Source organism: Ranitomeya variabilis, chromosome 5 (assembly GCF_051348905.1).
Source record: "Ranitomeya variabilis isolate aRanVar5 chromosome 5, aRanVar5.hap1, whole genome shotgun sequence".
Lineage (NCBI taxonomy): Eukaryota > Metazoa > Chordata > Amphibia > Anura > Dendrobatidae > Ranitomeya > Ranitomeya variabilis.
This window is the reverse complement of record NC_135236.1, coordinates 542,978,562-542,992,641: the sequence shown is the minus strand read 5'-3', so window position 1 is coordinate 542,992,641 and position 14,080 is coordinate 542,978,562.

The window sequence follows — 14,080 nt, the reverse complement described above, 5'->3', positions numbered from 1 at the left end:
GAGAGAGGTGGCACACCCAGGAGTCAAGACTGGCACACAAGCTGAAAGGGCAATATTACTCTCCCACTGTTTTTTATGTATTTTTTTTTTTCAGGGAGACTTTAGAAACCAAATAATATTAAAAAAAGCAAAAAAATAAATAGGCTTTCTATGGCCCACAATTAGAGAGAGAGAGGTGGCACACCCAGGAGTCAAGACTGGCACACAAGCTGAAAGGGCAATATTACTCTCCCACTGTTTTTTTATGTTTTTTTTTTTTTTCAGGGAGACTTTAGAAACCAAATAATATTAAACAAAGCAAAAAAATAAATAGGCTTTCTATGGCCCACAATTAGAGAGAGAGAGGTGGCACACCCAGGAGTCAAGACTGGCACACAAGCTGAAAGGGCAATATTACTCTCCCACTGTTTTTTTATGTATTTCTTTTTTTTTCAGGGAGACTTTAGAAACCAAATAATATTAAACAAAGCAAAAAAAGAAATAGGCTTTCTATGGCCCACAATTAGAGAGAGAGAGGTGGCACACCCAGGAGTCAAGACTGGCACACAAGCTGAAAGGGCAATATTACTCTCCCACTGTTTTTTTATGTTTTTTTTTTTTTTTTTTCAGGGAGACTTTAGAAACCAAATAATATTAAAAAAAGCAAAAAAATAAATAGGCTTTCTATGGCCCACAATTAGAGAGAGAGAGAGGTGGCACACCCATGAGTCAAGACTGGCACACAAGCTGAAAGGGCAATATTACTCTCCCACTGTTTTTTTATGTTTTTTTTTTTTTTTTCACGGAGACTTTAGAAACCCAATAATATTAAAAAAAACAAAAAAATAAATAGGCTTTGTATGGCCCACTGAATGAGAGATGGCACACACAGGAGTGGCACACAAGCCCTGACTGAGGCCAATATTTTTCTCCCACTGATTGATGTAGTGTTTTTGTGTTGAGGTAGATTTTAGAACACAAATCAAGGAAAAAAATAAATAGGCTTTCTATGGCCCACTCAGTGAGAGATGGCACACACAGGGATGGCACTGTAGCAGAAATGCCAATCTTAATCTTCCACAAAAAAAAACAAAAAACCAGGGACTGTCCTACAATTACTATCTCCCTGCAGTAATGTAAGCCAGGTATGGCAGGCAGCAATAGGAGTGGACTGATGCACAAATTAAATAAAAAGTGTGGACAAACAAAAAAGATAGCTGTGCAGAAAGGAAGGAACAAGAGGATATGTGCTTTGAAAAAAGCAGTTGGTTTGCACAGTGGCGTACACACAGCAATACAGCTATCATGGAGCCTTCTAGGGCAGCCCAATGAGCTACAGCGCTGAGGGAAAAAAAAAATGTAGCTTCCAGTGTCCCTGCACACCGAAGGTGGTGTTGGACAGTGGAAATCGCTACAGCACAAGCGGTTTGGTGGTTAGTGGACCCTGCCTAACGCTATCCCTGCTTCTGACGAAGCGGCAGCAACCTCTCCCTAAGCTCAGATCAGCAGCAGTAAGATGGCGGTTGGCGGGAACGCCCCTTTATAGCCCCTGTGACGCCGCAGACAGCAAGCCAATCACTGCAATGCCCTTCTCTAAGATGGTGGGGACCAGGACCTATGTCATCACGCTGCCCACACTCTGCGTTCACCTTCATTGGCTGAGAAATGGCGCTTTTCGCGTCATTGAAACGCGACTTTGGCGCGAAAGTCGCGTACCGCATGCCCGACAAGCACAGGGGTCGGATCAGGTTTCATGAGACGCCGACTTAGCCAAAAGTCGGCGACTTTTGAAAATGAACGACCCGTTTCGCTCAACCCTAGTCACGAGCCATCAAACAAAGAATAACTGCTTACATTTTTGCGCCAGAAGCAGTGTGAAAGATTGGTGGTAAGCATGCCAAGACGCATGAAAGCTGTGATTAAAAATTGTGGTTATTCCATAAAATGTTGATTTCTGAACTCTTCCTGAGTTAAAACATTAGTATTGTTGTTTCTAAATGATTATGAACTTGTTTTCTTTGCATTATTTGAAGTCTAAAAGCACTGTTTTTTTTTTAATTTGACCATTTGTCTTTGTCAGAAATAAAATACAAAATTTATTGTTTTGAACTTCGGAGACATGTTGTCAGAAGTTTATAGCATAAAAGAACAACTTACATTTTACTCAAAAATATACCTATAAGGAGAAAAATCAGACAAACTGAACATCTTGCAGTGGTCTCTTAATTTTTGCCAGAGCTCTCTGTGTGTGTGTGTGTGTGTGTGTGTGTGTGTGTGTGTGTGTGTGTGTGTGTGTGTGTGTGTGTGTGTGTATATATATATATATATATATATATATATATATATATATATACAAATTTGTCTAATGTGGCACATTGTCACTAGACCAGAAGAGGTTCCACCAAAATATTAAATTAAAAACATCGATTTTATTGGTAAACAACTTAAGATAGTAATAGTGGATGCTAAAGATAGACAGGGCTAAGACCTCCAAAAAAGGAAAGGGAAGCACAGTAGAGAGGCACAGTAACTAATAGCAGTATATATAAGCCACTGTCTAAACAGGAATAAATTCTATAAATTAATAAGCACGTTAAATATAATCCATAAAATATTCCATAAATAATATACAATAGATCTTACTATAAAGACAAGGAAGATTAATTTGGATAAAAAAGTAAAACCATGCCAAAATTAGTATCAATATATAATTTCCAACCTAGTGACTAACCAGAATTGGTAAACAGTGGTATCTTGATACATGTAAGATATTGCATGCTGTAATATCTCAGTAGTGGGGCTAAAGAAATGCTCCTTTAAAAATATGCATTTAATACCTGGGTAATTCTGGTAGCTGTGTCGTGCGGCTGGTGGTGCTGGCCAGAATGGTGTGGCAGGGCTGTGCTCACCCTTCCCGCCTGACGGGCGCCGTTTTGCTGCTCATTTCTTCCAATAGAAGAAAAGCCGGCAATTCAGCAGCTTTTGTAGCGTAAAATCACAGCAGGAGCCGACAGGACAGAAGAGATGGATTCCATACAGTAAATACACATAGAATAGGTAGATATATAGATGTCTGTTACATATACAATTAGTACAGTGTGTGTGCAGCTTACTGTACATGTATTTAATTAATAAACTATTATTTTTCAGAAAAAAATGGTATGGGCTCCGGCACAATTTTCTTAACTAGCAAAGGTAAAGCTGACCGCTTGGGGCCGATGGTTATAGCCTGGGAGGGGGTAGTACCCATGGAGCTTCCCAGGCTATTAATATCAGCACACAACTGTATAAGTAGCCTTTACTGGCTATTAAAATGGAGAACCCTAAAAAAAAAAGGCGTTGGGTTCCCCAATCTACTATATAATTGTCTAAGGGTCACTTCCGTCTGTCTGTCTGTCCTTCTGTCTGTCTGTCTTTCTGTCTGTCTGTCACGGATATTCATCGGTCGCGGCCTCTGTCTGTTATGGAAGTCCAAGTTGCTGATTGGTCACGGCAAAACGGCCACGACCAATTAGCGACGGGCACAGTCCGGCGGCAAAATGGCCGCTCCTTCCTCCCCGCAGTCAGTGCCCGCTCCATACTCCCCTCCAGTCAGCGCTCACACAGGGTTAATGGCAGCGATAACAGACCGCGTTATGCCGCGGTGTAATGCACTCCATTACCGCTGCTATTAACCCTGTGTGACCAACTTTTTACTATTGATGCTGCCTATGTGTTATCAATAGTAAAAAGATCTAATGTTAAAAATAATAAAAAATCCTTATATACTCACCGTCTGTCGGCCCCTCGGATCCAGAACCGCTGCCGGCTACGTCATCATCTCGCGAGACCGCAATGCACTCTTGGGACCGGAGCGCGCGAGGAGCGTCGGTAACCGCTTCGCCTGCATCCGAGGCCAACGGAAGGTGAGTATATAACTATTTTTTATTTTAATTCTTTTTTTTAACAGGGATATGATGCCCACATTGCTATATACTGCGTTGGCTGTGCTATATACTGCCTGGCTGTGCAATATACTACGTGGGCTGGGCAATATATTACGTGGCTGTGCAATATACTACGTGGGCTGTGCAATATACTACGTGGCTGTGCAATATACTGCGTGGGCTGTGCAATATACTACGTGGGCTGTGCAATATACTACGTGGGCTGTGAAATATACTACGTGGGCTGTGCAATGTACTACGTGGGCTGTACAATATATTGTGTGGGCTGTGCAATATACTACGTGGGGTGTGCAATATACTACGAGGCTGTGCAATATACTACGTGGGCTGTGCTATATACTGCGTGGCTGTGCAATATACTACGTGGGCTGTGCAATATACTACGTGGGCTGTGAAATATACTACGTGGGATGTGCAATGTTCTACGTGGGCTGTACAATATGTTACGTGGGCTGTGCAATATACTACGTGGAGTGTGCAATATACTACGTGGCTGTGCAATATACTACGTGGGCTGTGCTATATACTGCGTGGCTGTGCAATATACTACGTGGGCTGTGCTATATATTGTGTGGGCTGTGCAATGTACTACATGGGCTGTGCAATATGCTATGTGGGCTGTGCAATATACTACGTGGGCTGTGCAATATACTACGTGGGCTGTGTAATATACTACGTGGGCTGTGCAATATACTACGTGAGCTGTGCAATATACTACGTGGGCTGTGCAATGTACTACGTGGGCTGTGCAATATACTGCGTGGGCTGTGCAATATACTATGTGGGCTGTGCAATATACAACGTGGGCTGTGCATTATACTACATGGGCTGTGCAGTGTACTACGTGGGCTGTGCAATATATTATGTGGCTGTGCAATATACTACATGGGCTGTGCAATATACTATGTGGCTGTGCAATATACTACGTGGGCTGTGCTATATACTGCGTGGGCTGTACAATATACTATGTGGGCTGTGCAATCTACTACGTGGGCTGTGCAATATACTATGTGGGCTGTGCATTATACTACGTGGGCTGTGCAATATACTATGTGGGCTGTGCAGTGTACTACGTGGGCTGTACAATGCACTACATGGGCTGTGCAATATACTGCATGGGCTGTGCTATGTACTACGTGGGCTGTGCAATATACTATGTTGGCTTTGTTATACACTACGTGGCCTGTGTTATACACTACGTGGGCTGTGTTATATACTGCGTGCCTGGGCTGTTATATACTATGTGATCTGTGTTATATGCTACATGGGCTGTTATAAACTATGTGGCTGTGTTATATGCTATGTGGGCTGTTATACACTCCGTGGGCTGTGCTATATACTACGTGGCTGTGCCATATACTCCGTGGGCTGTGTTATATACTACGTGGCTGTGCTATGTACTCTGTGGTCTGTATTATATACTATGTGGCTGTGCTATATACTTTGTGGGCTGTGCTATATACTCTGTGGGCTGTGCTATATATTATGTGGCTGTGCTACATACTACGTGTCTGTGCTATATACTGCGTGGCTGTGCAATATACTATGTGGGCTGTGCTATATATTGTGTGGGCTGTGCAATATACTACGTGGGCTGTGCAATGTACTATGTGGGCTGTGCAATATACTACGTGGGCTGTGCAATATACTACGTGGGCTGTGCAATGTTCTATGTGGGCTGTGTAATATGCTACGTGGGCTGTGCAATATACTACGTGGGCTGTGTAATATACTACGTGGGCTGTGCAATATACTACGTGAGCTGTGCAATATACTACGTGGGCTGTGCAATGTACTACGTGGGCTGTGCAATATACTGCGTGGGCTGTGCAATATTCTACATTGGCTGTGCAATATACTACGTGGGCTGTGCAATATACTACATGGGCTGTGCAGTGTACTATGTGGGCTGTGCAATATATTACGTGGCTGTGCAATATACTACGTGGGCTGTGCAATATACTACGTGGCTGTGCAATATACTGCGTGGGCTGTACAATATACTATGTGGGCTGTGCAATATACTATGTGGGCTGTTGTGAAATTGGATTTTGGGCTCCCCCGGTGGCCACTGGTGGAATTGAACTGGTGTGCATCATCCCCTCTGTTCACCTGTTTCCATCAGGATGTGGGAGTCGCTATTTAACCTTGCTCCTCTGTCACTTCCATGCCGGTCAACATTGTAATCAGAAGCCTTTCTGTGCATGTTCCTGCTGCTAGACAACTCCCAGCTAAGTTGGACTTTAGTCCTCGTTTGTTTTTGCATTTTGTTCCAGTTCACAGCTGTAGTTTCGTTTCTGTGTCTGGAAAGCTCTTGTGATCTGAAATTGCCACTCTGATGTTATGAGTTAATACTAGAGTCTTAAAGTAATTTCAGGATGGTATTTTGATAGGGTTTTCAGCTGACCATGAAAGTGCCCTTTCTGTCTTCCTGCTATCTAGTAAGCGGACCTCAATTTTGCTAAACCTATTTTCATACTACGTTTGTCATTTCATCTAAAATCACCGCCAATATATGTGGGGGCCTCTGTCTGCCTATCGGGGAAATTTCTCTAGAGGTGAGCCAGGACTATATTTTCCTCTGCCAGGATTAGTTAGTCCTCCGGCCGGCGCTGGGCGTCTAGGGATAAAAAACGTAGGCAACGCTACCCGGCTACTGTTAGTTGTGCGGCAGGTTTAGTTCATGGTCAGTTTAGTTTCCATCCTTCCAAGAGCTAGTACTTATGTTTGCTGGGCTATGTTCTCTTGCCATTGAGAACCATAACAGTTTGACCGGCCAAAAAGGGTTAAATTAATTGACAGAGAAAGGAGAGAAAAGAGAAGTCTGCTGAAGATTTTTTTTTTTTTTTTTTTTTTTCCCCCTTCCCTTCAGTTCTGAGTGTGCTTGTAATTGAATCTCTTGCAAGTCTGCCTATATTGCAGCCTTTCTCTCTCTCTCTCTCCTTCTAATCCTGGAATGGCTCTGTGTTCACCTGTTTAAAATGGATATTCAGAGTTTAGCTGCAGGTTTGAATAATCTCACCACGAAAGTTCAAAATTTACAAGATTTTGTTGTTCATGTTCCTATATCTGAACCTAGAATTCCTTTGCCTGAATTTTTCTCGGGGAATAGATCTTGCTTTCAAAATTTTAAAAATAATTGCAAGTTGTTTTTGTCCCTGAAATCTCGCTCTGCTGGAGATCCTGCTCAGCAGGTCAGGATTGTGATTTCCTTGCTCCGGGGCGACCCTCAGGATTGGGCTTTTGCATTGGCTCCAGGGGATCCTGCGTTGCTCAATGTGGATGCGTTTTTTCTGGCCTTGGGGTTGCTTTATGAGGAACCTCAGTTAGAGCTTCAGGCGGAAAAGGCCTTGATGTCCCTATCTCAGGGGCAAGACGAAGCTGAAATATACTGCCAGAAATTCCGTAAATGGGCTGTGCTTACTCAGTGGAATGAGTGCGCCCTGGCGGCGAATTTCAGAGAGGGTCTCTCTGATGCCATTAAGGATGTTATGGTGGGGTTCCCTGTGCCTGCGGGTCTGAATGAGTCCATGACAATGGCTATCCAGATCGATAGGCGTCTGCGGGAGCGCAAACCTGTGCACCATTTGGCGGTGTCTACTGAGAAGACGCCAGAGAATATGCAATGTGATAGAATTCTGTCCAGAAGTGAACGGCAGAATTTAAGACGAAAAAATGGGTTGTGCTTCTATTGCGGTGATTCAACTCATGTTATATCAGCATGCTCTAAGCGTACTAAGAAGCTTGATAAGTCTGTTTCAATTGGCACTTTACAGTCTAAGTTTATTCTATCTGTGACCCTGATTTGTTCTTTATCATCTATTACCGCGGATGCCTATGTCGACTCTGGCGCCGCTTTGAGTCTTATGGATTGGTCCTTTGCCAAACGCTGTGGGTATGATTTGGAGCCTCTTGAAACTCCTATACCCCTGAAGGGGATTGACTCCACCCCATTGGCTAGTAATAAACCACAATACTGGACACAAGTAACTATGCGGATTAATCCGGATCATCAGGAGATTATTCGCTTTCTTGTGCTGTATAACCTACATGATGTGTTGGTGCTTGGATTGCCATGGCTGCAATCTCATAACCCAGTCCTTGACTGGAAAGCTATGTCTGTGTTAAGCTGGGGATGTAAGGGGACGCATGGGGACGTACCTGTGGTTTCCATTTCATCATCTATTCCCTCTGAGATTCCTGAATTCTTGACTGAATTTCGTGACGTTTTTGAAGAACCTAAGCTTGGTTCATTACCTCCGCACCGGGAGTGCGATTGTGCCATAGATTTGATTCCGGGTAGTAAATACCCTAAGGGTCGTTTATTTAATCTGTCTGTGCCTGAACATGCTGCTATGTGAGAATATATAAAGGAGTCCTTGGAAAAGGGACATATTCGTCCTTCGTCATCTCCCTTAGGAGCCGGTTTTTTCTTTGTGGCTAAGAAAGATGGCTCTTTGAGACCGTGTATTGATTATCGGCTTTTGAATAAAATCACGGTTAAATATCAATATCCGTTGCCACTGCTGACTGATTTGTTTGCTCGCATAAAGGGGGCCAAGTGGTTCTCTAAGATAGATCTCCGTGGGGCGTATAATTTGGTGCGAATTAAGCAGGGGGATGAGTGGAAGACCGCATTTAATACGCCCGAGGGCCACTTTGAGTATTTGGTGATGCCTTTTGGTCTTTCAAATGCCCCTTCAGTCTTTCAGTCCTTTATGCATGACATTTTCCGTGATTATTTGGATAAATTTATGATTGTGTATCTGGATGATATTTTGATTTTTTCGGATGACTGGGACTCTCATGTCCAGCAGGTCAGGAGGGTTTTTCAGGTTTTGCGGTCTAATTCCTTGTGTGTGAAGGGTTCTAAGTGCGTTTTTGGGGTTCAAAAGATTTCCTTTTTGGGATATATTTTTTCCCCCTCTTCCATCGAGATGGATCCTGTCAAGGTTCAGGCTATTTGTGATTGGACGCAACCCTCTTCTCTTAAGAGTCTTCAGAAATTTTTGGGCTTTGCTAACTTTTATCGTCGATTTATTGCTGGTTTTTCTGATGTTGTTAAACCATTGACTGATTTGACTAAGAAGGGTGCTGATGTTGCTGATTGGTCCCCTGCTGCTGTGGAGGCCTTTCGGGAGCTTAAGCGCCGCTTTTCTTCCGCCCCTGTGTTGCGTCAGCCTGATGTTGCTCTTCCTTTTCAGGTTGAGGTCGACGCTTCTGAAATCGGAGCTGGGGCAGTTTTGTCGCAGAGAAGTTCCGATTGTTCCGTGATGAGACCTTGTGCCTTTTTCTCGCGTAAATTTTCGCCCGCCGAGCGGAATTATGATGTTGGGAATCGGGAGCTTTTGGCCATGAAGTGGGCTTTTGAGGAGTGGCGTCATTGGCTTGAGGGGGCTAGACATCAGGTGGTGGTATTGACTGACCACAAAAATCTAATTTATCTTGAGTCCGCCAGACGCCTGAATCCTAGACAGGCGCGCTGGTCGTTGTTTTTCTCTCGGTTTAATTTTGTGGTGTCCTACCTGCCGGGTTCTAAGAATGTTAAGGCGGATGCCCTTTCTAGGAGTTTTGAGCCTGACTCCCCTGGTAACTCTGAACCTACAGGTATCCTTAAGGATGGAGTGATATTGTCTGCCGTTTCTCCAGACCTGCGGCGGGCCTTGCAGGAGTTTCAGGCGGATAGACCTGATCGTTGCCCACCTGGTAGACTGTTTGTTCCTGATGATTGGACCAGTAAAGTCATTTCTGAGGTTCATTCTTCTGCGTTGACAGGTCATCCTGGAATCTTTGGTACCAGGGATTTGGTGGCAAGGTCCTTCTGGTGGCCTTCCCTGTCTCGAGATGTGCGAGGCTTTGTGCAGTCTTGTGACGTTTGTGCTCGGGCCAAGCCTTGTTGTTCTCGGGCTAGTGGATTGTTGTTGCCCTTGCCTATCCCGAAGAGGCCCTGGACGCACATCTCGATGGATTTTATTTCGGATCTTCCTGTTTCTCAGAAGATGTCTGTCATCTGGGTGGTGTGTGACCGTTTCTCTAAGATGGTCCATTTGGTTCCCCTGCCTAAGTTGCCTTCTTCTTCCGAGTTGGTTCCTCTGTTTTTTCAAAATGTGGTCCGTTTGCATGGTATTCCGGAGAATATCGTTTCTGACAGAGGAACCCAGTTCGTGTCTAGATTTTGGCGAGCATTCTGTGCTAGGATGGGCATAGATTTGTCTTTCTCGTCTGCTTTCCATCCTCAGACTAATAGCCAGACCGAGCGGACGAATCAGACCTTGGAGACATATTTGAGGTGTTTTGTGTCTGCAGATCAGGATGATTGGGTTGCTTTTTTGCCTTTAGCGGAGTTTGCCCTCAATAATCGGGCCAGCTCTGCCACCTTGGTGTCTCCTTTTTTCTGTAATTCGGGGTTTCATCCTTGATTTTCTTCTGGTCAGGTGGAATCTTCGGATTGTCCTGGAGTGGATGCTGTGGTGGAGAGGTTGCATCAGATTTGGGGGCAGGTAGTGGACAATTTGAAGTTGTCCCAGGAGAAGACTCAGCTTTTTGCCAACCGCCGGCGTCGGGTTGGTCCTCGGCTTTGTGTTGGGGACTTGGTGTGGTTGTCTTCTCGTTTTGTCCCTATGAGGGTTTCTTCTCCTAAGTTTAAGCCTCGGTTCATCGGCCCGTACAAGATATTGGAGATTCTTAACCCTGTGTCCTTCCGTTTGGACCTCCCTGCATCTTTTTCTATTCATAATGTTTTTCATCGGTCATTGTTGCGCAGGTATGAGGTACCGGTTGTGCCTTCCGTTGAGCCTCCTGCTCCGGTGTTGGTTGAGGGCGAGTTGGAGTACGTTGTGGAAAAAATCTTGGACTCCCGTGTTTCCAGACGGAAACTCCAGTATCTGGTCAAATGGAAGGGATACGGTCAGGAGGATAATTCTTGGGTGACTGCCTCTGATGTTCATGCCTCCGATCTGGTCCGTGCCTTTCATAGGGCTCATCCTGATCGCCCTGGTGGTTCTGGTGAGGGTCCGGTGCCCCCTCCTTGAGGGGGGGGTACTGTTGTGAAATTGGATTTTGGGCTCCCCCGGTGGCCACTGGTGGAATTGAACTGGTGTGCATCATCCCCTCTGTTCACCTGTTTCCATCAGGATGTGGGAGTCGCTATTTAACCTTGCTCCTCTGTCACTTCCATGCCGGTCAACATTGTAATCAGAAGCCTTTCTGTGCATGTTCCTGCTGCTAGACAACTCCCAGCTAAGTTGGACTTTAGTCCTCGTTTGTTTTTGCATTTTGTTCCAGTTCACAGCTGTAGTTTCATTTCTGTGTCTGGAAAGCTCTTGTGATCTGAAATTGCCACTCTGATGTTATGAGTTAATACTAGAGTCTTAAAGTAATTTCAGGATGGTATTTTGATAGGGTTTTCAGCTGACCATGAAAGTGCCCTTTCTGTCTTCCTGCTATCTAGTAAGCGGACCTCAATTTTGCTAAACCTATTTTCATACTACGTTTGTCATTTCATCTAAAATCACCGCCAATATATGTGGGGGCCTCTGTCTGCCTATCGGGGAAATTTCTCTAGAGGTGAGCCAGGACTATATTTTCCTCTGCCAGGATTAGTTAGTCCTCCGGCCGGCGCTGGGCGTCTAGGGATAAAAAACGTAGGCAACGCTACCCGGCTACTGTTAGTTGTGCGGCAGGTTTAGTTCATGGTCAGTTTAGTTTCCATCCTTCCAAGAGCTAGTACTTATGTTTGCTGGGCTATGTTCTCTTGCCATTGAGAACCATAACAGTGGGCTGTGCAATATACTACGTGGGCTGTGCATTATACTACATGGGTTGTGCAAAATACTACGTGGGCTGTGCAGTGTACTACGTGGGCTGTGCAATGCACTACATGGGCTGTGCAATATATTGCGTGGGCTGTGCTATATACTACATGGGCTGTGCAATATACTACGTGGGCTGTGTTATACACTATGTGGCCTGTGTTATACACTACATGGGCTGTGTTGTACACTACGTGGCCTGTGTTATACACTACATGGCCTGTGTTATACACTACGTGGCCTGTGTTATACACTACGTGGGCTGTGTTATATACTGCGTGCATGGGCTGTTATATACTACGTGAGCTGTGTTATATGCTACGTGGGCTGTTATAAACTACGTGGCTGTGTTACATGCTATGTGGGCTGTTATACACTCCATGGGCTGTGCTATATACTACGTGGCTGTGCTATATACTCCGTGGGCTATGCTATATACTCCGTGGGCTGTGCTATATACTACGTGGCTGTGCTATATACTCCGTGGGCTGTGTTATATACTATGTGGCTTTGCTATATACTTCGTGATCTGTGCTATATACTCTGTGGGCTGTGCTATATACTACGTGGCTGTGCTACATACTACGTGGCTGTGCTATATACTACGTGTCTGTGCAATATACTACGTGGCTGTGCAATATTCTACGTGGCTGTGCTATTTACCACATGGGCTGTTACAGTATATACTACATGGCCGGCTGTGAACAATCAGAGACAGGCGCAGTCTGGCTGCGAATTGGCGCGGGATTTGAACCACACTTCTCTAATTGGTCGCGGCCGGCCGAATCCTGTGTATTCAATGTATTATTCTAAAATCTTCATAAATAAACTACATACATATTCTAGAATACCCGATGCATTAGAATCGGGCTACCATCTAGTAATTAATAACCAGCAAAGGCTATGCAGACAGCTGCAGGCTGATATTAATGGCCTAGGAAGGGGCCATAGATACTGCCCTTCCCCAGGCTAAAAACATCAGCTCTCAGCTGCCACAGAAATGGTGCATCTCTAAGCGGTGGCAAGTGGGGTGATAAATGGGGAAGTTGATGTCACCTTTGTATTGTCAGGTGACATCAAGCCCCGAGGTTGACTAACCTCGTAGTCACATTGTATAAAAACACAGACACCCAGAATAAAGTCATTTAATTGAAAGAGACAGACTTCCTTAATAATCTTAATTAAACTATACTTATGACCTTGCCCATTCCCCCTATGCCCTCGTCATCTGCAAAAGAGGTAAAAAAACAACAACAATATTCCTCACCTTTCTGCAGAGATGCTTTTAATCCATTTGTCCCACGACGGATCTAGCTCTGCTACATCTAGATGGCAGACTGCATGGTTGCATGATGTTGACCATGCAACCTGTCATCCAGTAGACACTAAGCACCGTGTGCTCAGTGTCTGCCTGTGAACTGCTATTCCCTGTCTGAGATCACTGCGAGCGTGAGTTTTCCTGCTTGCGGTTCAGTCAGACAGGTCCTGCGAGTTCACACCCAATTAACTCACTTCACCTGTGTGACATCAGCTAACACCAGTGACTGGAGGTAATCTTTATACCTCCGATCACAGTTGAGTGCTAACGCTGTCTTCTGACAGCGTGAGAACCGCGGCTCTCTGACCAGCGGGGATGAGTTCACCTCCGATCAGAAGTGCTACACTGGTGTTTCCCACGCTGTCACACAAAGTGGGAAACACTGGCTTCTGTGCTGTGTACTGTATGTTCAGCTATATTTAGCGATTAAATCGGCGAATGTTGCAAATTCGGCAATGGTGAGCCGAACCGTTGAAAACTGTTGAAATATTCACTCATCTCTATTTATAATGTCCTAACAAAAAAAATGATGTTTCGAAAATTGTGCTGATGTAAACTAGACATGTGGGAAATGTTATTTACTAATTATTTTGTGTGACACCACTCTCTGATTTAAGGGTACAAAAATTAAAAATTTGATTGAGAGGCGTCTGACCGGGATCCAAGAAGTATCATTTCTCCTTGCGGAGAGTGACATGTTAAGCATGTCAAGGTGGGGAGACTTCAAGCCGTAATGCTCCTCTGTGAAATATGCAAATTGTCTCTTCAAAGAGGAAGAGGACTAGTCAGACGCCTCTCAATCAGCCAAACCAGATCTCCACGTTACACTGACGAGGGGCAGTACCCCGAAACACAGTGTCTGCAAATTGAGCTTTGGTTTGGCTCTTATCCTAAGTCATGTGACAAGGCTCGTTAAAGGGTCAACATTGACTGTTAGGATTGCTACTTCCAATAGGTGGCACTAGAGTTCTAGTCCTCTTCCTCTCTGAAGAGACAATTTGCATATTTCCCAGAGGAGCATTGCG